The 26,597-nt window shown below is 41.6% G+C and overlaps 1 protein-coding gene across 5 annotated transcripts in view; it reads right to left on the minus strand.

Annotated features, from left to right (window-relative positions):
* LIMCH1 (LIM and calponin homology domains 1) overlaps positions 1-26,597 on the minus strand; it is a 323,338-nt gene that overhangs the window by 107,041 nt on the left and 189,700 nt on the right. The gene's annotated exons all lie outside the window — the stretch shown is intronic.

Consider the following 26,597-nt stretch of genomic DNA (forward strand, 5'->3'; position numbering starts at 1 on the left):
GAAAGTTGCTACAAAAATCTGAAATGATGGTGGTTACAGAATCATATTCACGCAAGAGCAGTTCGACAAAGCAAACCAAAGAGCATCGTGTTTCCCAATTACCCAACTGTAGGCGAGATTCTGAGATGACCCCCAAGAATGCTGCCCCCTGGTGTACACACCCTGTAACAATCATCTCCCCTGGAGTGCAAGGGACCCATGAATGTGATGGATATCACTCTGTGATTATCTTACTAACCAGCTGGCACTGAGTTAATCAAAAGGAAGATTATCTCATTGGGCCTGACATAATCAGGGGAGGATTTCAAAGAAAGTGAATAGAATTCCTGGTGGTCATGAGTTCTGCAGCTGCAAGGAGATGAATTCTGTCAACAGCCACATAAGCTTGGAAGAGGCTTGGAAAGCTGAGATAGGACCTTGGCCCCAACCAACACCTTGATTTCAGCCCCGTGAGACTCTGAGCAATGGACTCTGAGTCATGCTACGTCCACACTTCTGATCTATAGAAACTAAGATAATAAATGGGTGTTGATTAAAGACTCTAAGTTTATAGAAATTTTTTATGCAGCAACAAAAAAGTTAATACACTGAGGATCAAAACAACAAGAGCAATAGCAATAAATTGCTAACCTTTATATAGTTCTTATATGCCAACCATTCTCTCAAGAACTTTATATATACTAACTCATTTAACTCCTGTACAACCTTAGTAGATACTACTATTTTACCTTAGTAGGTACTTTGTAGGTGCTGATAGCAGGTACTACTGTCATCCTCATTCACAGATGAGCATTCTGAGGCACAGAACAATTAAGCACTTTGTCCAAGGTCACACAGCCAGCAAAGGAGGGAGGTGCAAAACAACATGGCATATGAGATGAACCCAAGCATCAAGTCTGAGGCCAGCACTAAAGGAAGACAATGCTGTGGAGTTGGGGGCTGCTCACAGAAGGCCTTGAAGGCCACGGAAGGCAGACTGTGGAAATCGCAGAGGGGCTGTAATCTGAGAAATTCTGATCAGATCTGTAGCAGAAGGAGACTGTTGGGGGAGGTAGAGAGTGTGAAGGAAGCACTTCAGAGCGGTAGGACAGGAGGCAGGGAGACCAATGAGGAGATGACGCTACAATCTCACTCCCCCCCCCACCCCCGCCCCATGGAGGGTGTTCCCTCCCAGAATGTCTTGTGTCTTTCCTGGGTCCTGGATTTCCTTCAGCCGTCACGATGTGCCATCACGCACATGACCTGTGTATCATTCACTCTTACAGAGGGACAGAAGCGGGTCATAGTCCAAAGTTAGCCATACCCATGCCAGCCTCTCCTTCAGTTACTTTGCATAGTTTGAAATGATCACATTTCTCCTTGAAGTTTTCCTCCTTTCCCTCCCATCTCCAGGGTTGTATTAGATGTGCATGTCAGTCTTTTCCGGGGCATGCAACTATCTTTTTGGTTGGTCTGTGAGCTCTGGGGACTTCTCATCCAGAGGAAGACAAAGGATGGGTCCCGGTATTCTCTAGGAATCATTTGGGATCACAATAAAAGGTTAACCTGTGACCACCACGGAGTCTAGAAGAGGCACATGCCTGTGGTGGCACTTCCGGTCCTCAAGAAAGGCGAGGAGGTGCTCTTCTCTCAGGCATCCCCATATGCGCCCTTGAGCACCTTCATCACACAGACTGCAAGCCCAACGGGGCCGTGTTGGCAGCTGGGCTGAACAATGGGGCTGGCAGTTTCCGGTGACCGCCTGCCTGCTCTCAGCTCCTTGCTGCAAGCTAATGAGACTGGAGCAGAGCCAGGCCCCGGTCAGGAGAAAAGCCCCAGGAAAAAGCTCCATGGCCAAGAGCTGACGGGGTCGGCAGCCAGAGTGGGTAAAAAGGACTGTGCCTTTAATTACATAAAATGCATTCTGAAAATTACCATCCACCCTGCTCTTCACACTGAGACTTCTGCACATTTACAATTCCAAGCAAAACTCCCATCTTCGGGGTTCAGCTCCAGAAGCCAAGCCGTACAACGGCGTCTCAGTCCCACAGGAGAAGAAGTGAAAGACACTGATTTACGGCAGCGACCATTTTAGTACCTCTTACTATTGTAGCATTACAAGCCCGTAAAAACTTAGTACACCTTCAAAAAAAGTTTTTGAGCGACTCTCTAAAAAGTCAAGGTCATTAAAAAACAAAACTGGGACAGTGAAGAGACACGATGACCAAATGTAATTTATGACCTCTGATTGGAACCTAGATGCAAAACAGAACAGTATATAAACATCTAATTTCAACACGGACTGTATGTTGGCAGACATCATTGAATAAATGTTAATCTTCTTAGGCAGGATGCTGCTGCTACTGCAGTTATGGAAGAGGATGCCTTTATTTTTAAGCAAATGTATGAATTATTTAGGAACGATTTATCATAATGTCTACGACATAATTTCAAATAGGGGGAATAAGTGAGGGCATATGAGAGAGAGAGAAAATGTTTGCCCATCATGAAGAAAGAGATAAAGCAAATACGGCAAAATATTAACAACTGGTGAATCTAAATTAGGGATTGGCAAACTTTCTCTGAAAGGCTATGTAGTAAATACAGCTTTCTGGGCCTATAATGGTCTTTGACAAGATGACTCAGCTCTGTCATTGCATCCAGACAATACATACATGAATGGGAATGTCTGTATTCCTATATATTTCATTTACGAAAGCAGGCACTGGGCTGGATTTGGCCCACAGACTGTAGAGTCCACAGGGCCCATGCCAGGTGAATGCTATGTGGACGTTCACCATGCCATTCTTTCAACTTCTCTGTACCTTTGGAAGTGTTCCCAGAAAAGTTGGAAGAAAAGGTTTTTAAATTTGTAGAAGCATATTTAGCTACATGACTTGGCTGGCGAGAGCAGTTTCATAAAACTCAAGGAGAAAATAATGGTTGCCTCAGAGTCAACTATTGCAGTCATTGAAGTAAGTGATCAAATGCCACCGATGGAAAGTTATCTCTGGCTAGCTGGAAAGTACTGTAATTTGACTCAACACGGATACTTAACATAAAGTTCCTAAAAGAGTCCATTTTGTGCTAGACAAATATTAATGTGTGTATTTAGACCGTGGTTTTTGTAACTATCATGCATTAGCTCCTCCTTGTTCTTGGCTTAGTGGTTTCCATTTCATTCATTTGTGGGCCTGCCCCATGCCTGAAAACACTCCTGAGGCCCTAGGATGAAGGCCCGAGCTTTCTGCCCTCCCCAGGGCCTCTTCTCTGAAAAAGTCCTTGTACTTTTCTACCTGCTTTTCTTGCTTCAAAGACAAGAGGAAGGAAAGCCCAGGATGGGCTCTACCTCCAGACTGCAGCAGTACCCCTGGCATAGGGTAGTACTCACTCAATATTTAAAATAAATTAAGTGCTGCATTCTAGGGATTTGTGAGAATAACAACAACATCAACAACAACAAAACCCAACAAAATTCCTTATCCTCATGGAGCTGAGATTCTAGTAGATGAATCTGTAAGGACTTACAAATAAAGTCTCTTTCTTCTGGATTAATTTCCATGATACATTAAATAGCTGGATTTGTTCAAGACACCCCTAAACAGAGGTGTGCCTTCCAATCAGACAGTGGAAATGAGAGAAGAACAAGTATGTCAAGGGACACAGCACAACATCTCTGGAGTCCAAAGGCCTCCAGTTAGAATTCCAGTTTATTAGCTCTGTGACCTTGGGCATCATTTCCTAACCTTTCTGATCCTCAGATCCTGAATCTGTAAGGTGGGAGATGCCATCAACCTTACAGAGATACCAGAATTACAGAAGACATATATTAAGAACACCGCCCAATGTCTGGCATCTTCTGGGCATTCATTATATGGAAGTTATCATTACATTCTTGTCAACTCAGGTCAAGAAAGGCCTATGAAAAGTGAAATGAGGAACAGTTTATCCATCCATGAAAAACAGGCATGGTGTATATACACTATAAATATACATTATAGCTCTTGCCAATGACGTGGGACATGGTAAAAGAAAAGAAAAGAAAAGAAAAGAAAAGAAGAAGAGATAGAGATACAGAGAGAGAGAAAAAGAAAGAAAAAAGAAAAGGAAAGAAGAAAGAAAGAAAATTTTAAAAGGCAGTTGCTATTATTGTTTAGTTACTATCACTAACTGCCAACTTGTCACTTTTCTACAGGCTGCCTCAAATTCACTCACAAGCTATGTACCGAAAGCCCATTTGTCAGATAGTTGCTGTCACATCGTCATTTGTAAGTATCTCATGGATATAACCTCTGCATGGCGGTTCCCAGAACCAGACCTTCCCACTTAGCCCAAAGTGTACCTGGAGGGAGTATTAACTATATTACACACCTAACTGCTGAGCAGAACAACATCTCAGTGGCGAAGTGCATGTATAGAGAAAAGCCAAGCACACAGCCCTCTCAGTTTCCAGGATTCCAGAGGCCATAGAAAAAGCTTCATTAGCCAAAGGCAGAACCCCAGGATGGAGGAGGGGCAGGGGGTGGGCCAGCAATTCAATGCAAACCCCTGATCACACCACGGGCCTGATCCTTTCTCCTCTTGTCTTCAGAAGGCAGGCAAGGGCCCACTGCTACCTCTCCCCTTCTCCAGCTGTCATTTCCAACTGGACAGGGACTTCTTTCTTTCCGGGATCCTCTGCAGAACAGCCTGCAGCTTTCCAGCTTGGGGGAAGGAACCAGCATTTAATGGGTCTCTGGGGAAACCAAACAGGTGGTAAGAAACTGCCCTCTCTGTCCGATCTCCTTGGCTTTATTTCCTTTACAGTCAATAGGGAGCGGTCAACATGACGGTGGGTTTGGAGTTCGCAGAAAATGAAGGTAATGCTCGTCTGTGTTTCAAATGAACCCAGATGCCTACACTGCCAGGTATTCAAACTGCCATATATACCAAGCATCCATATAATTTTCTGCTTCAATAAATGAAAAGACAGGGTGGAAATAACAAAATGCAAACTGCGATTACATCTTTGAATTTCTTACCTTAATACATTTTCTATAATAAATATTTGCCTTCAAAATCTTAATAGGGATTAGGATATTTCAAAAAGATTTGCAAGTATATCAGAGAAGATCAGCTCCTTTTGGAAAATCAACAACTAACACTAATATTACTTTTCTGTATTATATTATAAGTGTTTTTTTTTTTTTTTAAAGAAACAAGGGGCACCTGGGTGGCTCAGTTGGTTAAGCGTCCAACTTCAGCTCAGGTCATGGTCTCACGGTTCATGAGTTCGAGCCTATATCTCGCTCTGTGCTGACTGCTTGGAGCCGGAAGCCTGCTTCAGATTCTGTGTTTCCTTCTTTCTCTGCCCCTCCCTATCGAGCTCTGTCTCTCTGTCTTTCTCTGTCTGTCTCTGTCTGTCTCTCAAAAATAAACACTAAAAAAATTTTTTTTTAAAGAAACATGATTTTTGTCAGGTTTTCTATATGTGAAGCAAACAAACTCCCCTTAGCAGAAAAGCAATTACAAATTTCAGAACTTATGGAGTACATTACCAAAATATCTCCAGGAACTTACCCCACAATTAATAGAATTTGGGGATTTCCTGGACCTGCAGTGTGCTCAGGGCTGCTCTCCCAGCCTGAATGGGCTCCCGCCAAGCTCCAGCAACTGGCAGGTGCCCAGAACAATCAGCACTGGCCAGACTTCCAATGCATTTATACTCGCCAGGAGTGCTTAATGAGGATAGCAGGCCTTCTACTGGGAGGTGGCTTGTTCTGCCTGGAGTCTGGGGGTGGGGGGTGGGGGGGGATGGNAGCTGGGTGGCTGTTAGAAGGGGCAGAAAACAATTTATGGACAGAGAATGAGCAGAAGCATGGGGGAGGGGTGGCGGGGAGAGAAGGGAAAGCTGGGGAAGGGAAGAAAGGCAGGGGAGGGGAGCTGGAGGAGCCTGTGAGAGCTCTGGGAAGGATCTGGGCTGTTCTCTGGGTGGTGGGGAAACAAGGCCAGGATGGAAGAAGTCTGGGGATCTGGCCTTTATTTACAGACAGTGTCTGGTGGCAGCAAGGGGATCCATTGGGTGCAGGACAGGGCCACTTAAGAGATCGTTACAAGAGCTCAGGGAGAGAGGAGGAAAGCCGGGACGCACACAGAAGCAAGAAGAACAGAAAAGAGGAGGCGGTTGTGAGCACCCCCACTGGCTGGGCAGTTGAGTGGATTTGGAAGTGGAAAGTGAGAAGAAGGAGGGGATTTGAGCCCATGCTCAGGGTTTTAGCCACTGAGACCATCTTCAGGAATGGTGGAGGGGGAGATTTGTGAGAACTGGAAATGATAAATTAAGTCTGGAACATTCTGTATTCAAAGAACCACAGATCTTTGGGAGCTTCGGTTTGGGTCTGGAGCTCAGGAATGAATTCTGGTGGAACTATGAAGGTTTGGAAATCACCAGGACGTGCCCAGGGCAGGGCAGGGAGCATGGCCCTGCCCAGGAGAGTTCAGACAGAACAGGAGACTCTCAAACAGGCCCATCCAGAATGCCAACACTTAAAGAGCCATCCGAGGAGAAGGAGCCCATTATGCCTAAAAAGAGGCAAAGAAGAGCCGGAGAACCAGGCAAGACTGCCAGGGAAGCCAAATGAGAGCACTGTTCAGGGAGTTCGGTGTTTTCCAGAGCCAAATGCTGCCACATCACATCTAGGGTCCTCCCACTGCTTCTTACTGGCTGAATAGCCATAGGCAAATGCTTACCTGGTCTCTGCCTCAGTTTCCTCTTCTAAAAGCATAAGTCCTCACCATGGCCTCCAAGGCCCTGGAGAAGCTGCTGCCCACCACCTCTCTGACCCCATGTCCATCACTCCCACTCTCCCTATAGCCAGGCACAACTCCTTGCTAGTCTTTGGCCAGCCCTGCCGGCATCTCTGTCCCGCTCTTTTTCTTTTTTTAAAAAATTTGTAACGTATTTTTATTTATTTTTAGAGAGAGAAAGACAGCGTGAGCAGAGGAGGCTCAGAGAGAGGGAGACACAGAATCCAAAGCAGGTTCCAGGCTCTGAGCTGTCAGCACAGAGCCCGACAAGGGGCTCGAACCCACGAACCATGAGATTATGACCTGAGCCCAAGCCGGACGCTCAACCGAATGAGCCACCCGGGCACCCCTGTCCTGCTCTTTTTCTTACGTAGCTATTACCTAAGACAATCTCCCGTGTCTACTAAGTAAACATCCAATAAATATGCATGGAATGAATGAATGACCATCAACATAGGGACACTCATAATATCACAGGGCTGCTGTGCGGAGTTAAGAAAAATTTACATAAAGTGCTTAGAAGAGCACAACGTTTGGCATGATGAGTGTTTTCTATTATGATACTTATTCCTATTAGAATGTAAACTGTTAAGTCGTCAATGAATGGCTTTTCTGATTAGAAGGACGTTACTGACTTTGGAGAGAATTTCAGTGCAATGATAGGGTAAAAACCAGATTGCCAAAGTTAGGACGTCAGTGCAGAACCAAAAACAATGGAGAAAACACATAGAGACACCTTTGGGAAGTCTGGCAGAGATTTGAGGTGAGGGATGGGTGGTCAAGGAAGGTCGGCTGACTGTTTCTTTTAGGCCAGCTGCAGGGCCGGAGAGACATGGCGCCCTGCTCTCCTAGAGCTTCCCCGCCCCTCCCAACCACTGATGCTATCGTCCTCATGAACAATCCTCATTCATTTGAGGTTTGAGCCATCAGTTCTCCACCATAATGATCTTCTGTCCTATTCATTATTTCTGTCACAATCACCGGGGATCTGGCGCCAAGCTCACCACTCAACATAGTCAACATTTTAGTTGACTTTAAATTCTCCATGGGCAGCCTGTTCGATAACCTGGCTTTCCAGTTCTTTGACTTCTTTGATTCCAAAAGTTTTTACTCACCATCCCATTTCAGGGCCATAATCATCACCCATACCTGGCCTGTGGAGTTTGAAACTCCAACATCCTACTGTGGATTTAGTCCCTCTCCCTCCAGGCTCTTCATTCTTTCTCTCCCATAGTGTCTGCTCTTTCGTCCCCAGATGACCCTTTTCTCTCAGTCCATTTCCCTCCCCTCTTGCTACCTGGTTTCCTTTATGACCCCGTCCAGACCAGTGAGTCTCTTCTACTGCTCCCCTTCTTTTGTCTTCAACACCCCTACCTCACTGTCTTTCTGTTAGGGAGCAAAGACGAGGAAAAGGAAATAGCACAGGTGGAACGGTTAGCCTTGGAAATGAGTCTGGTGACCAACCAACACAGCCATCTTTTGGCTCTACCTGAAAAGGGATCAGGTACACCCACTCCTCATGTTTCGACATGAGGGGACAACACTTCCGGCCATCACTCTTCCTCTGCCAGGCTGGTTTGGGACAAGGAACAGGACACGCTCAGCTCAGCCGGTTTGGGTTTCCCCTCCACGGAAGATAGCCTGTCGGTAAGACATGTATGTCCTGTCTGTCTCTGCCATGTGGTAAGAGGCCTCTCTCTGTGGAGGAGGCCTGTGGTTGTCTAGCTGTGCCAGGAATGGGTGGATAAATTTGTTTAATTCAGGAGTGAGGATTAGCAAACCCACTTGGCTGCAGCTCTAAACCCATGCTCTCCTATTTGTTTCACGAGAAGTAAAGCTGATATTTTGGTCTCTATCTGCCTCCTGTGTTTATGTCTCAGCTGGGAGGAGCAGAGAGGGGTATTATTTACTGATCGCCCTAAATCCCTAATGATCTGACCTTGGTGCTACTGGAAATAATGATGCTGTTATTGGGTCTGGGGCTGCTATAAATTTATAAGCTTCCGCTTCACTGGGCTCCATTGGATTTACTTGGTAATCCTTCTGGGTGTCTTTGATCAGCCCTTTTCCCGGTCCTTCGTGAGGTTTTTACCTCCTCTGCCTTCTAAAGTCTCTCTGCCATGCCTTCATCTTCTTCTCCATCACAGATAGATGTCATTAGCCTCCAAGAGTTAAATCCCTTCAGTCTAGGTGATCCCAGTTCTGAATATAAAAGCTTTTTTTAAGAAAATATAAAATTGGATATTTTAAGGCATTTGAAAACAATCTAATAACATACTTTCAGCAATGAGAGCAACATGCAAGTCTATGTTAGAGTGATGATCAAACAGCTAGGGGTTATACTATATTACTTTTAGTCTATTTCTTCTGAATTTATTCAAAGATACTTATTGCATATTTATTAAATGAAAGGCAATGGACTGTGCTAGGTGCTTTGGGCAGGAAGGGGTCATGGTAAGAGTTGGGGCTCTTATTTGCAAGTGAGAGAACCCTGGATGGAAACAGGCACATATTGGATTACAGAGCCCAGTACACCCCAGCCACAGGGCAGATGGCCCTTTGAAACAACTGGAAATCAGGGCCTTGTGGGTTGGGAACCTGCAGTTGCTTCATTTCTGGTCTGCTCATTCTGCACGTTGACTTATTTGCTTTCATTGCAGACAGGTTTCCTCCACATGGATCCCTAGTTCCTAAGATTCATATATGAAGGTTGTCACCCTCTAAGAGGACTAATTCTCTTTTTCATGTGCAGTTTGAAAAGGAAATGTGAGGCCTTTCCTCATTGGCCTGCCTAGGGTGAGGCTCCCTCCTACAGTGACCAATGTGGTGGGTAAAAGAGACCATGAGTCATTTTAATCAATGGTGGGGTAGGAGTCAGGGGGCAGAGGAATTTCCAAAAGAAAGAATGTGATTCCCTGGTAAGGGGGCCCAGGTCTGACAAAAATAACAACACTAGCTACCTTCACAACCTTCACAAGGGTGAACCAGATATGGACTTTTTCCTTAAAGTGCTTATGGAGTAGAATACAGATGTATTTGAAGACATTCTTTTGAAAGGGCCTTTACACTAAGCTGTAATGATGCCTCAGTTTCCCAAACTTAATGGACCTGATGCCAAGGATGGCCAACCACAGAATGAAACAAGCATAATTAATGAACCAACTCTGTTGGAAGGGCTTTCAGGCATAATTCCTGGTCTATACAGTGGTTGGAACTGAGTCTTCTTCCCTCGGGACATTTAGGAAAATACAGTGTCCAATCTTAGAGGCTCTAGCACCTTGATTTTCTCTCTCATTCTTGATTCCGGACTCACGGCCGTCCACAGAGCAGCTGCTTCTCCTCTTCAGGTCTTGACATTCAAGCCCACTCGAGGGTCAGTACCACAGTAGTATCTCAGGACAACTGGGATTCCAGCCTATCAGAAAAACTGTCCAGATTCCAAGGTTTTATGCCTCTAAAAAATGACTAAACTACTCCCCAAACTACTCAGACTAACCCTAAAACTCAGCATAAGAATTATTGTTATATTGCCAGATTGTTTTCCAGCATAAATTTCTCATTGCATTTGGGAATTTAATGAAAAAATGGCTTTATATTATGTTAGAATAAAACTGTTCAAGCTATCGTACCTCACTAAACAATACCATAGAGTTGACATGGGATATAGGACTCAGCAGTTCTCAGGGCACTGACAGTCAATCCGTGGGCTGTGGACTGCTGCAGGTTTGGATTGCTGGCCCAGGATGAGATAAACCCAGAACTGGAAGTGAGATTTTAGAAACTTTAATAACAATTTGACATTCTAACCACATCCAAGCATGGGATCAATAGACACATCTCCCTGAACAAGGTAGACACCATGTTGGATGTTATCCAACCTGCCTATCATGGGAGCTGTGTGGTTAATGGTAGTGGGATCATGTATCAGTCCAAACTGGATTAGAAATTAAACAAACAACAACAAAATGCAAATCAAACCCACAATGAGATGCCATTTGACACCCAGAGGAATGGCTACTTAAAACTACAAGAAAAACAGGTATTAGCAAGGATGTGGGGGAACTAGAATCTGTGTGCACTGCTAGTGGGAATGTAAAATGGTGCAGATTCTGCGGAAAATAGTTCAGCAGTTCCTAAAAAGGTTAAACACAGAATTACAATAAGATCCAGCAATTCCACTTCTAGGTATATATACGCAAAAGAATTGAAAGCAGGGACTCTAACAGATACTTACACATCAGTGTTCATATTCACAATAGCCAAAAGGTAGAAATAATGCCAAACCATGTGCCTATCAACAGACGAATGGATAAACAAAATGTGATATATACATACAATGGAATATTATTCAGCCTTAAAAAAGAAGGAAATTCTGACATAGGATTCAAGACGGATGAATCTTGAATTCATTATGTTAAGTGAAGTCAGCCAGATCAATTTTACATGATTCCACTGGTATGAGGTCCCTAGAATAGGAAAATTCATAGAGACAGAATGTATAATGGAGGCTACTGGGGGCTAGAGATTCAGATGAATAGAGTTATTGTTTAATGGCTACAGGGTTCCAGTGTGAACAAGTTCTAAAAATGGATAGTGATGGCTTATAAGGGTACTCAACGCCACTGAATTATACACCTAACAATGGTTCAAATGGTAGATTTTATGTTATGTGTCTTTTACCTAACAATAAAAAAAAGCACACAGACCTCCCCCCAACAACAAAACTTGTTGTTCATCACCACTGCTGCAAATCTCTGTCCTGGTGTGGACATATCCTAGAGGGGTCCTGGATCAAATAAAACTTGCAAAGTGCTGCGCCCCGNTTGACTAACACTTCTGAGAAACTCCTTCTATTCTTCTCATTTTAAACTCTTAATTTTAACTCAGCATATCCTAAACATACTGGACTTCAGAACCCTTTTGTCCGCCCCTCCCACACCTTTTGCTTTCTCACAAAACACAAAGAAATGCTGAACTCCTAAAGAAGGGCTGAACCGTGGTTTATACTTTCACCTCACACACAAAGGAGAGTGAAACCGTCACCACACTTAGGTTGTGGCCCCTAATCTGAAACTGTCAACCTTTGCCTAGACCCTCAGATCAGTTCCTCTGCTGACAACGCCAACCTCCAAGGCACACCAGGCTAACAGGAGTCAAACAGCCAGGATCTGGTTCATCTCTGCCTCCCTCAAGCCTCGCGATAAGAATACATTTTACATCTGTCTTTACAGGGCTTCAAGTTAAGCCAACAATTTACTAGTCAGAATGACCCCAGGAACAAAGCACCTCATGGTCTAGGTCAGACATGTGGAGGACATTAGAAAAAGAAACAGGCTTTTAGAGGGCAAATGAGTGTGCAAAGCAGGAGCCATATTGGTAGGTCCAAATACCATTGCCCCTATCATATGTAGAGGTCACAACCTCTCCACTGAGAAGGCGAAAAAGCCAGCAAGAAAGGAAACACCGCAAAGTAAAAACACCAAAATCAACCTTTGCACTCATCAACGTATACCATGGGCTGAAGTAATTTTAGTATTTAAAATTTTTGCCTGGAGAAAAGTTCACTTAAGATGCTCTGCTGATATTAAAACATATGTGAAAAGGAAGAAGAGGTATGCAGAGTAGGAATTTGAAGCAAAAAAGAGAAATCTGGTGAAAACATCACTGCCACTCTTTTTATTCTTTCAAGTTTATCAGCTTCTTAACCCAAGTCAGGGCCCCCTTAACTATTCCAATTTTTTTTTCTGTGTAATTCAAAAAAGGTGTGGAGAAAAGATTATCTTCAAATAATGCTAGATTCTCAACTTTGTAATCATGCACAAGTGGAAACCACATTTCATCTTCAAGAAACATTTAAAAAAAAGTATATTCAAAATAATAAATTTCCCATGGATACTGGCTTCCTCTTTTCAAGTTAGTGTTTGGCCTAATTTATACAATAAATCTAATGGGCAAGTTATCTCTCACAAATAGCACCTAGCACATTCTTGGCATCTGAAAAGAGTTAACACGTTGCATATGCCGTTCATGTTCACAAAACAAGATATCTGAGAGAAAAAAAAAATCACTGGAGCTGGGCGGGGGAGGGTGAGCATAGGAATGTAGAGGGCCACCGTTGTGACTGCACAGGGCCCTCTCCTACACACTCCGAGTTCTGAAGTTGCATCCCGGGGGGCCGGAACCAAAGGATGAAAAGTACTGAGGCCCTGTAAGATGTTCGGGACTTCACAATTTCTAGCATATTTAATTCTAGCAACCCAGTCATAATTAGGCCCACATTAACGGATGTGGAAAAAGATGGTGTTTAAAATAAGTTCAGTGGAGATATTGTTCAATGGTACAGAGTTTCAGTCTGGGATGATGACCAAGTTCTGAAGATGGATGGCAGTGATGGCGGCACGACACTGTGAATGTACTCAACGCTACTGAATTGTACACCCAAGACTAGTTAAACAGTAAATTTTATGTTACGTATATTTTACCACACACACAAAAAAAGGTAAATTCAGTAACTTCCCAAGGTTACACAATGCATTCATGACAAAGCTAAGAGGCACACCAGTCTGTCTCAAAGCCCAAGTCTTTCTCTGCATCTCTCAAAAACAATGATAAAGATGATGGTGATAATAATGAATATCTTCCTCCTCCTCCTCCTCTGCTTCTTGATTGCTGCTTTGCGCCAGATGCTATTGTAAGCAACGTATGTGTACTTGCATATTAAATCCCCACGACAACCATATATGGTAGGGTTGTTACCTCTGTCCTCCAGATGAGAAAGCGATGAGAAAGTGAAGTACAGAGAGGTTGTAGTTTCCTCAAGCGGATACAGCTGATCAAACCCAGGCAGTCTGATCCCAGATCCTCTACTCTTCACCATGTCCCTACACTGCCTCTTGGCATAGAAATTTATATACATAGCATAGAAAGACATAAACCTCATTAGTCTCGAGATAATTCACAAACCAAAAATGTCGATAGGTTATAAACAACGTTAGATGGGTTAATAAATGTTAGTTCACACAAAGTCTCTAAGGAAGATACTCTGAAGATGGCTTAAATGCCACCTTCTAGAAAGGGTTTTTCATGTGGTTCTGGGCCATGCTCCCCTGGTACTGCCTGAATCACGGCAGAAGTAACATGCACACCCAGCTCTGTGTTCCCTAGTTAGGGTCTACGACTTATTTTCCCACTGTATCATGAGTTCTCACACATGGATTTGTGCTCATATGTGTATCCACCATTTTGGGATTAGCACTATGGCTAGTATACGTCATCAGTAAGTTTTTCTTAGTTCACGTGGAATAGTTTAAATAATATTGCTATTATCTGTTCTTTAAAGGTTAGCTCTGTACCCATCCAGTTCTCCAGTCTTAGTCAATGGTAACTTTTCATCTTTCCAGTCTCTTCTATTGTAATTCAATATCTTCAGGGTGTCCACTGTTCCTGGGGAACAATTTTGATCATTTATATTTTGCTAAGAAATCATCCTTTTCTGTTGATTTTCAAGCCTCTTACCACAGATTTGTTTTTACAAATCTCAAAATGATTTTAATTTTTATTCTGTCTTTTGCTTTGCCATTTCTTTTTTTTTTTAATCTTCACTTTGCATTCTCTTGCTATCATGTTTTATCCTTAATTGGGCTTGCAAGGAGTTTATTTTATTGGTCTTTCCAAAGTACTAGCTTTGGGATTTATTTATCCATTATTGCATCCCTTTATTCCTTAAAAAATTTTAATGCCAGTGTAGTTAACACACAGTATTATACTAGTTTCAGGTGTGTATTATATCTATCACTTTAATTAATTAATTAATTTTGTAAAAGATTTTAAGTAATCTCTACACCCAACATGAGGTTGGAAATCACAACCCTGAGACTGAGAGTCGTCTGTTCTTCTGTGACTAAGCCAGCTTTAATTTAAACTTTTAATTCTCTCTTACTAATGTTTTTTCTCTTACTAATTTTTATTTTGTTTCTCTTTATTTCCTAAGTAATATGCTGCCCTGTTTTTTCTTTATTCGTTAACAAAGAAGAAGACACTTCCTCTGAATACAGCTTTCACTCTACTTAGAAGTCCTGATAACAAAATGTTCTTTACTGATTTCTTCCCCAATAAATTTACTTCTTCACTGATTTCCTTTTTGGTTCCCAGGGTTATCAACGAGAGTTTCAGAATTGGCAAGTGGATAGGGTTTTTAAAAAATTGCTTCTTGCTTCTTTCTATTCTTATCACATCACAACCAGGGAGTGCACCCTGTTAAATCTCCCTCCGGTACTTGAGTATTTGGAGGTGTTTTTGTGGGCAAGAGCATGATTCAGGAGAAAGGCAACAGTATTAAATGATTATTACCTGGCTATTTTTATCGACCGACTATGACTTTGCCAAGTTGACATGAAATCAGTTCACATAACAATTGTTGCCCAGAACATCTACTATGATATGATGAGAGAAAGCATGAGATTTGGAATTTAAAACTCCTGTCTCTTCCCTTTGTAGGCCTGGGTCTCAGATACCTGCTCTATACAATGTAAATCATGCTTGCTGGCCTCACAATATTATAAGTGAGAAAATTAAATAAATCTGGTGTACTCTCTCTACACAGAGCCTTCCTGAAAGTTCCAGTCAGTCATCAAAATACTGCCCTTAAGAAGCAGCAGCTCTCCACAGCCCTAGTAGGTGACAGAAAACCTACCAAATGAGACTGTGTCTTGTTGGGTGCCTGGGATGACACAGTGTGGAGAAACGGACACACCACTGCATGGACATTACACATAACTTGTATGTTACACATGCCCCAGAGGATTCTAGAAAAAGGCAGTCATCCCTGATCAAGTGTCTTTGAAGCCGTTAAGTGTTTTTAATTCCCTTAAAACACTATATGAGTGGGGGTGGGGGGTGGGGGGGGACATGGAAAAGGAAACTTAAAGCAATTTTGCTGTTATACTCAGCACTGTAGAGAGGATTTCCGAAACTAAAGACTGATTGAGAAGGGCATCAAAAGAGTTTGATGTTTGGACATATACACACGATGCAGATAGCTGCTGGATTAATGATGACCGTCTGTACGCCAGATGGACAGCAACTACATCGAGACATCTGACTCAGCACCATTTGAAAAGCAGATTAAGGTAAAACCATCCTAATGCAGATGATCCCCCCACCCCATGTTTAAGGGTACAACGTTCTATTGTTAGTTAAAATCAATCAACAAGCTACAATTAACTTTTAAGACCTCTTCTTCCTGTGTCGATACCACGATACCACTGTGTAAGAATCAGAAGTGGTGACATAACTGGCCTGCCCGTTTCTGTGACAGGGTAAGACTTTTAGGACAGGCAGTGGGACGTGGTGAGCAGCCCTGAAGCTGAAAGGGAGAGTCCAGCATAACACGGCAGCTGGCTTGTAGTTTTACATAATCATTTTATATTTGATATTGGTAAAAGCTTTTAATCTGGGCACATGGACAAGCAAAAATAAAAAAACCCTATAATCCCATCCTCCCACAAGGTTCTTTTTTTTTTAATGTTTATTTATATTTGAGAGAGAGACAGAGTGCAAGTGGGGGAGGGGCAGGAGAGATAGAGACACAGAATCCGAAGCAGGCTCCAGGCTCTGAGCTGTCAGCACAGAACCCAAAGTGGGGCTCAAACTCACCAACCTTGAGATCATGACCTGAGCCGAAGATGGACACTTAACCGACTGAGCCACCCAGGTGCCCCCCAGAACATTCTTTTAAGGCATTTATCCCACTAAAAATTTCTTTGTATTTCTTTTGCTAGATTTTCTTCATAAGAAATACAAATGACCAATAAACATGTAGGGGACATTTCTACCTACTGAAAAAATTTCAATGCAAATTAAAACAGTAGCATAAGAACAGTTTTACTATCAGATTGCCCACGATGAGTACAAATGAGAAGATCCAGGGTTGGGGAAGGTATGGAAGAGTTGGTAGTCCTGCTATTCAGCTAGCAAGAGTATAAATTGGTTCTATTCTACCTTTCAGGGGGTGATTTAGAAATAAGTGCCAACATGTTGTGATGAGCACCGGGTATTGTATGGAAGTGATGAATCACTAAATTCTACACCTGAAACTAATATCACACTGTATGTTAACTAACTGGAATTTAAATAAAAACTTGGAAAGAAAAAAAAAGTGCCAAGAGCCTTACGATTTTACATTCTTTGGCTTTGGCAATTTCCCCTACAAGAATATGATCTAAAGACATAAACATGAATCATTCACAAAGATTTTTTGTAAATAAGTATCCATTGTAAGGTTTAAAATGAAAAATTGAAAACAACATAAATGTTCAATGACGGGATTGTTTAAATTTTTTTTAATGTTTATTTATTTTTGAGAGAGAGACAGAACACGAGCTGGGGAGGGGCAGAGACAGAAAGGGAGACATAGAATCTAAAATAGGCTCCAGGCTCTGAGCCTGATGTGGGGCTCAAACTTGGAAATGGTGAGATCACGACCTGAGCTGAAGTCAGACTCTTAACCAATTGAGCCACCCAGGCACCCCAACAGAGGTTGTTTAAATAGAACCATACTTCTTTTGGAAACTATTGGGGCATATGCTCCTGTTGGTATATACTTATGTTAGGCATAAAAATGATTTGAGGAATGTGGGCAGTTTAATTTTGAAGTCCAAATTATACAGATATTTGAAAAGATGACTATAAAAACTAACTTACAGTTCAATACTCAGAACAAGCATTATTAGCATGAGTATAATTTTAAGTGATTTTTACTAAGTAGATATATAATTCTTCCTCTTTCTAAAACTCTTTTGAGTGTTTGAAGAGGTGGCTTATTCATGTGTTTTAAAAAATATACAAACTGCTTCTGTCTTGCAGTCTTCTAGATGCCCACTCCCAAGGTAACAGATATTTCTAGTCTCTCATATATTTTTCCAGAAGGATTTTGTGTGTATAAAAATCTATTTACATATATTCTACATCCTCTCCCACCTTAAAAAAAATCCCAATGTAGGTACGCCTTGTTTTTAAAAAATTGTATTAATCAACAGATAAAGAATGTCATCATTTTTTATGACTATCTGGTATTCTATGGTGTGAGTGGACCAAAATTAGGGTAAAAATAATTTATGGCCCAAATCGAGACACTTTTGAAAGGGATGCTACTACTAATTATAGTGAAACAGCATATTAGCCACACTGGATAAGCCAGGACTGTCTCAGACAAACCTAGATGTATGGTCATCCCCTCCATAAATGAGTACAACTTATTAACCAGTTCCCTTTCTGATGGAACTAAGATTATTTCTAACCACTTGCTGGAGCAAAAAATGCTGCTATCAAAACTGACATTATGTGTCATTTCACACAAGTGGGAGTACATCTGTAGGCAAGAATACTTAGCAGTGAAATTGCTTAGTCAAAGGATATCTGCATTATTTTTATTTGATAGATATTTCCAGATTGTCATCCAAAAAGGTAATTATTTTGAGGGCACCTGGGTGGCTCAATTGGTTGAGTGTCCGACTCTTGATTTCAGCTCAGGTCATGATCCCAGGATCATGGGACTGATCCCTGCATCAGGCTACAAGTGAAGCATGGAGCCTGCTTAAGATTCTCTCTCTCTCTCTCTCTCTCTCTCAATATACATAAACAAGCACTTTAAAAAGATAATTATTTTCATTGTTTTCTGAAATAAGTATTGCTTTATAGTAGTAAGATGAAACAATAAATTAACTTATAAAATTAAACAATGTGAAAAATGTAGATTTAGTGAGTTTAAAGCATTCTTCCTTTTTAAAAAATTTTTAATGTTTATTTATTTTTGAGAGAAAGAGAGGCACAGAACATGAGCAGAGGAGAGGCAGAGGGAGAGCAACAGCAACCGAAGCTGGCTGCAGGCTCTGAGCTGTCAGCATAGAGCCCAATGCAGGGCTCAAACTCATGGGCTGTAAGATCATGACCTGAGCTGAAGTCAAATGCTTAACCAACTGAGCCACCCAGGCACCCTGCAAGTTTAAAGCATTCTTAATCTTTAACACATATAGAAACACAAGACTGGAAGTAATTAAAGTTGAGCATATTTAGATCATATAGAAGCTTCAAGAACAAACAAACCCCACAAGAAATGGTGCCAATGAACAGATTAGGCAGTTAGAGGGTAAACTGAAAAGCTCTTTGTAAATATAATGCTTAGTAAGGTCACTGTGGATCTCCCACACTCCTTTGATTCTGTACCTTACACATTCTTCTTTTTGCCCAATGAGGCAAGTTAGTTTTTTTTTTTAAACTTTTTTAAATTCATTATTCATTTTTGAAAGAGGGAGAGAAAGAGAAAGAGAGCAGGGGAGGGGCAGAGAGAGAGGGAAACACAGAATCCAAAGCAGGCTCAAGGCTCTGAGCTGTCAGCACAGAGCCCGACTTGGGGCTCAAACCCATGAACTGTGAGATCATGACCTGAGTCAAAGTCAGACACTTAACCAACTGAGCCACCCTGGCGCTCCAAGTTAGTTTTCATTGCAAGTCAATTAAGTGACAAGAAATGGCTGACAGACGCCTGTCATTTTTCTTCCCAGAGAACAAAGAGTTCCGAAAAGGCAGCTCTAGGACTTCCGGCGGGCATGGTAGTACCCACAGTATCTGCTACAGCTGCTGGTCCTGAAACCCAAAAGTGGCAGGGAAATCTTCTGTGAGAGTCAGTGGGCAGGCAGTGTCTGCTAAAATCGGGTCATCGCAACACTGCCAAGAGGCAGATACCCACTGCCTCCAGGACAGGCTCATTCTGTGTATATAAGCTCTGGGAGAAAAGCCACGGAATCTTTCACTTATTAAATGAAATCCATACCTGCCAAAATATGTTTTAATAAATCTCATATATTCAGGCTTTAACCTTAAACATCTTCCTACCATTCACAAGACATTCCCAATCTGAGCTTTTATATCTATAACATAAATTTGTACGCCAAGAAGTTATAAGACCAAGTACAGGGTGTTCTTGAATGTATGAGGGAGGATTTCTATGGATGCTTTTGTAAGAATTTCATAACCGCATGATGAAACAGCATTTGAAAACTATTTCCAAAGATTACACACCAAAGTGAATACAATTTTTTATTTTTGAGCGTGTAATGAGTATGTGAAACCACAGCACAATGCCAGTACATAATAAATATCTCCGGAGCGGTTGACTTTGGGGTGAGACAGACATTTACCTATTAAAACCACACCTGATGACATAATACAGAGTTAACAGGCAAAACTGTGCTTTCTCAATTATAATTCCTTTAAAAATCAAGATGTTGGGGGCACTCGGATGGCTCCATCGGTTAAGCGACTGACTCTTGATTTCACCTCAGGTTGTGATCTCACTGTTGACAAGATCCAACCGGGCATCTGGCTCTTGGGTGACAGCGCAGAGGCTGCTTGGGATATTCTTCCCAAACCCCCCCCCCATCCCTACCCCACTCGTTCGTGCTCTCTCTCTCTCTCAAAATAAATAAAACATTAAAAAAAAATCAAGATGTTAAAGAAATGCTAATCTTGTCAGGATATTCACACTTAAAGCAGTAACAACAGCTACTAGTCATTGAATAATTACATTAGTCTTATATGGATGGACATTTAGGTTGTTTCTAATCTTCTGCTACTTCACACTGTGCTATAATAAATTGTGTGTGTGTGTGTGAGAGAGAGAGAGAGAGAGAGAATGAGATTTCACACAAGTGAGAGTGCATCTGTAGTGTAAAAAAGCCTAGAAGTAAAATTGTGTTAAGTATGTAAAAGACATTATTCTGTTGTTCTCACAACAGCCCTACAAATGTGGGCTCAATTGCTCCTCATATGCGGACAAGAAAATCAAAATTAAGGCTCAGAGCGGTGGAATGACTTTCCCTTGGTCAGAGAGCCAGCAAGGGGTAGAGCTGGAGTTCTAACCCAATCCTCGCCACCCTGTCTGTTCCACTCCTTTACAGTCTCATAAATGTTTTCCCGTAATGTCCCAAACCAAGAGTAATACAGAGGACTCAAGCCACACTTGAAGTCTTGAAAGTTTAAACTCAACAAATGAAAACAACGGCAGCAGTGATGGTTAAGCAGATAGGTTTGTGGCCTGTGCTGGTCCCCCAGCGACGGGGCTGGTTCCTACAATATGAAGACAGACTCTGATGGACAATAGTGAAATCCAGGCTGGTCCTCCCACACACCCTAAACACATTGTGCCTTTTTTTTGTTTTTCACATTGTGCCTTTTTAAAAATTCCACTCAATGATCCTTGCCAGGTCCCACCTGTACTGTACTGAAGATCTGCCTGGAATAAAATTAGTTCAATCAAACCCGTGGTAATTCCTGCCTCCTGGTGTTGCTTCGTAAAAAAAAAAAGGGGGGGGGGTCTGTTTATTCAGTTTGGCACAAATTGCCTCACCGATGGCATATAAGAAAGGTTTGTCTTCTTAATTATATTACATATGGGAGCCTATACCAAAGGTTCAAGACTCAAAGTTTTTAAATAGGTCTTAAAGCTGGTGACCAAATAGCCGTTAGCCTTTAAAATCATGTATGCTGCCTTAGGCATTCATAACACATCACATATGCAAAGTGTATATTACAACCTTCCTGAAGGGGACTTGCCGATAGATCTCAAACACTTTAAAGATGTGGGTTTCCTTTGTTCTTTGGACTGTGGGAATTTGTTCTAAAAAGTGGGCAGAGGAAAAAGAAAAGATTTATGTACATTATTGTTTATCATAAGTTTATTTATAATAACTTAAAAGTGGAAATAACTCAAATGCCTAACAAAAAGAGTACACTTAAATAATAATATTGTATGTTCATGTGGGGAAATACTATACAGCTGTCAAACTGGCGTTTTCAAAGAAAACAATGCAGAAAAATCCTCCTCAGCAAGGACAAGGGAAAATGAAAAACAGAAAACTGATAGGTAGTGTAGCCTCAACCATATCATGTATATACATAGATACATACAGGGAAAAAACTAGAAGATTGTAATCCAGAATGCTAAAGATCTGAGTAGACTATCACACATAACTTTACTTTCCCTTTCATGTGTTTTTTAATTATTATGTTTATACATAAAATGTAGATATTATGATTATATACTACAGTTAAATCCAGAAAAAGATGACAAATAGTATTTTTTAAAGGCTTAAAAAATGTTTATTTGGTTATTTGGAGAGAGAGAGAGCACAAGCTGAGGAGGGGGAGAGAGAGAGGAAGGGAGAGAAAGAGTCCTAAGCAGGGTCCACACTGTCAGCACAGACCCCCACAGGCTATGAGATCATGACCTAAGCCGAAATCAACAGTTGTATGCTTAACTGACTGAGCCACACAGGCGCTCCTTAAAAAAGAATCTTTAAATTGGTTGTTGTTACTATTGACATTCTCAGCTATGAGCTCTCTCCTGTTACAGCCAAGTTAAATAGGCAGGACTATTTCTCTTTTGCCTTCTGTGGTCTGACCAATTCATTGCTTGTAGGTATTATCACCAGTGTAGGAAGAGGTAAGGAGATAGTGAAACTCAAAGCCATCTTTTTCAGTAGAGTGACTGCCATACATTTGTTTGGAGAAGATTTGAAAGTCCAAACTGACTAAAGTTAGAGATTTCCTTTATCTATATGACCTCTGATGTCAAAATTATTCCATTACTGCAGACAACCATCATATCTTGGTCTGAGGGAATAAAAACCTCTCCAACTAAGAAATTCCATGATGTCACTGAATGGCAAGAGCCCCTGTGAAGTGCCTGCCTCCTCCTAGGTGAATGCTCTGATCTGTCTCTTCCTTCAATCTCCTGATGCCTCATAATGGGAAAGTTCATTACCAACGAGAGATTCACTAACTAGGTCCTTCCCCACTTTTAGGCCAAAGTCATATCTAACTTCTAAGATACTGAAATCAAAACCCAAAATCTGTGTAGCAATATTCTGGTTATTCACTTTCACAGACTTTAATTCCAGTTCATTTCAGTCTGATCTTATTCTTTCTGTGTTCTTTCATCCTTGATTATAAAACACTATTTTCCTTACTTGTACTCATTTAAAATTTGCTACTAAGAGCCTTGTTTCCTATTGCCAAAATGTTTTCTCTCATGGACTCTTTTGTAGGTACTTCTCTGACAAATCCCTTCTCACTCAAATTCCATTCTTAATTTTCCTCCATTAAGATGTCTTCTATTTTATTTCTCTAAGTAAAAATTCAGGACTGTATCAGTATGGAATATGCACTCTTAGGCATATTGAGTGGAGTATATAACACCAATTCTAATGTAATCTGCCTAAATCCAGAGTGTGGCTAATTGTCAGATATTTGCTTCTCTCTGATTCAAACCTGCAAACTGTAAGTATCTCTATACTGTTTATAATAATTTGAGAGGGGCATTTGCAAGATCGCTTTTTATGAACTTGAGATGATGCTAAATATGTTACATTTGCAGATGGAGCTGCTTGGGAAAGTTTGACAAAGACGAATTCCACTCAGTAGCTGAAGTTTCTCTATTTTGTCATCAGAGCTCACACTCACTCTCTCTGGCTGCTTCTACTCCTAGCAACAAACCAATCAATAAATGTTTCTGATAACTGTCCCTTTCATCTTTCATTCATGATTGCAGTCATTACAGATGAAAATATTACCAGTGTCAGTTCTATTACTACTTTACTATAAAGGCAAGGAAGTATAAAGCACCCAAGATAGGAATTTTAGGCTCCTATGAATACCTACTTGGGATGAGGGTGACTTTTTGCAGTGGCAGTGGTGTTTCAGCATTTCTGACATCAAACCACACAGGAGCCATCTGTGGTGCCTTCCTGTTAGGTCAGGCTCCACTCTGAGACCCACAGTAACTCTTCTCATTACCTATAGTGATATCCTAGAAAATCCAGTGCCTGTTCCATGGTCCAACATATCATCCATCCACCTCTCTCTCACCCTCAAAATGCACGAGTTCTTGGGCCTCATAACAAACTTCAAACCCCTTGATCACTCAATGGAACATGTTGGCTCCACTATAAATTCATGATTTCTAAACACAGTTGGGTCCTCGCTGAGAGCACTTTCCCATTCTCAGCAACAAATCCAATCTCCCACGTCTGTCTCTGTGTGTTTGTGCAACACTGCTCCCATTTATTCTCAGATATCCTTGCACACTGCTGCACTAAGAAAGGTGAGGCCGTCAAGAGAACACTGTCAACACTCTGTTCCTTATTTATACACCCATGTTCGCCTCTCCTCCCCTGGAATGAGAATATAAGACATCTCTCCTTCTTCATTAAGGTCATCCCTTCCATCTTCTAAGACATCATTCCATCTACTTTACCCTCTCTGCTCTCTTTTTTCTTCCTTTTCCTCACCAGTATTGTCCTTGTCCTATAAACAGGATTAAACAGTCCCTGCCCTATAGAAAAATCCTCCATGGACTGTGTGTCCCCCTCAGGTTAACACCCATTCTCTCTGCTTCTCTCTCAGCTTTCATGCCTGTAAGCTCTGTCGCCAGTAAGTCTTTATTTCTCTCCTCCTTTTTGAGCCCCTGACAACTTAACTTCAGTTCTCACCATCTGGTATAAATGTTCTTAAGGTCAACAATCATGCCAATCCAAGGGAGACTTTTCAGTTCTTACAATGGGCTGACTCACTGCCTGCGTTTGATGGAGTCATTAACTTTTTCTTTCTTTCTTTTTTTTTTTAATTTTTTTTNTCTTGAGACATTCTCTCTCCTGTTGATGAAATCATACTCCACTTCCCAATATTTCTCTGCCCCCTTTTCTCAGTCTTCTTCCTGAGTCCCTTTCTCTCTGTTCTGTACCTGATCATTTCTCCCACTCATACCCCATGGCTGATTTCTCAGTCTATTCTTGAGCCATACCATTCATCCCTGTGGTTTTAACACTTGCTGGAACATTTATCATTCTTGAATCCTTCAAGACTTCCCAGAACTACTGTCAGGACATCCTTTATGCTACAAAATGTCCCAAGAATGGTCATTGTTGCAGATGGTGCTGAATGACAATTCCCTACCTTCCTTGGCACTTAGGTCCAAAATCGTGATTCATTCTGTCTACAGAACATATGCCTAAGTGTAAGCATGCAAACAAAAATAAATGTGGGCTTACAGCTGCTCCACTACGACATTCATGCAAGCCATATCACCCAAGAAAAAGAGGCCAAACGAAACAAAACGCTTAAACTTCAGATTCAACAGCTCCGGTTGAAACCATAGCATGTCTCCAGTGAGTAAGCAGAGGTGAGGCCACATGCTTTGATCATTTACTTAAACCCCATGGGAGACAAAGATTTTTTAGAGTTATAACCAGAGTGCTTCAAGTAAGACTTTACTTTAGGACTCTTGGTTGAATCATAGAATGGCTTTAGGATTGTAAGTGCCAGGCAGGCTTAGCATTTTCCAGAGTAGGACGCAGCATGTGTCCTATTTTCTGGGAGTCACAGAGGATGTTGTCAAGGGTGCTGCAGTATGTTACTGAGATACACCATGACACCCAAACCTAACATCACACACAGCGACCTGATGCCACAACACCAGTCTGCAAACATGTGGTTAATGCTGTGTGACCCTCAGCTGTCCTCTCAGCCATGATGCTACAATGGCTGCCCATCTTCTCCCTTCCTCACTGAAGAAGAACTCAGCCATAATAGCAAGAGAGATCCTAAGTAGATTAAATAGTGTAGGGACTTTTATGCAGAAATGCTTTCCTGATGATGGGGAAATCAACAGGTTCTTTTTCAATGGTGAATTTGATGCACAGCCAGAATTGGGAATTTGCTTTTCAAGGCATTTTTGGAATCCTTATTATGTATGTACCATTATCTCTGAAACTCTCCCCAGTAGTGAATATGGCTCTGGGCTTTATTACCTTGACAACCCATCTCCAGTAATCCGCATATGTATGATATCTTGATTATCCTACTTGGTAAGCACAATGTACTGTAGTTAATGTGTTCAGGTTTTGAGAAAGTCCTAGATTTCAGCTGCATCTTATCTTATAATTTCTCACTGAGGACAGACAGACCCTTTTATTCCTTTGCTTCATGTTTCCAGGTAGAGGGGGCTCCATTAGAATAATGCTCCGGACACTTTTCTGTCATCCTGCTCATGAGCTATCTAAGTGCCAACAAAAGGAGAAGAGACAGCATTTTCAGCCAACCCTCTTGGTGAGAAGTGTGTTTTCTCTCCTCCTCCACACTGTAAGTTTCACAAGCCCACATCCTTTAGGGGAGGGCCCCTTTGTGGGTCCTCGGTGGGGCTGGCTGGGTAAGTCTAGCTTAGTTGGGGCTGAAACATAGCAAGCCCACTTGCCAGGCCAAAGTCATGGTCTTCAACCTAGTTCCATCAGTAAGAAAGGAAGCGTTCTGGCCTTTGACTAACTTCTACATCACTCAAGTAGGGTAACAGGTGATATGACATTATAATAATGGGAAACAAAGCCAATTATTACACAACATTTATGCTAGTTAGGGTTCAGATATTTATGTAGTTGATTCTTTTCTATTTTCCCTGGTGGAGAATTCCATTTTTAGTATAATGTTAAGAAGCACACCACTGTTTTCTTAATTACTCAGAGCATTTCTTTATTACATTCAGTGTGTATTTTCATGACACCAATATCTAAAAGGTCACCAGGATGAAGAACTGGCAACACAAACACGAATGGACAAAAAAGGAGAAAAATTTAGTGAGATTGCCAAAGAAACAAGACAGGCAGGACAACCTGAGTAGAAAGTAAAATGTCTCAAAGACCTAGAATTTGGAGAAATACTTTTAAATGTTTATTCTTGCAATCAATTTCAGAGTCAAGTATTGTCTTTCAACAGTTCTTTACTAT

This window comes from Crocuta crocuta, unplaced genomic scaffold, assembly GCF_008692635.1.
Source record: "Crocuta crocuta isolate KB4526 unplaced genomic scaffold, BGI_CrCroc_1.0 scaffold223, whole genome shotgun sequence".
Lineage (NCBI taxonomy): Eukaryota > Metazoa > Chordata > Mammalia > Carnivora > Hyaenidae > Crocuta > Crocuta crocuta.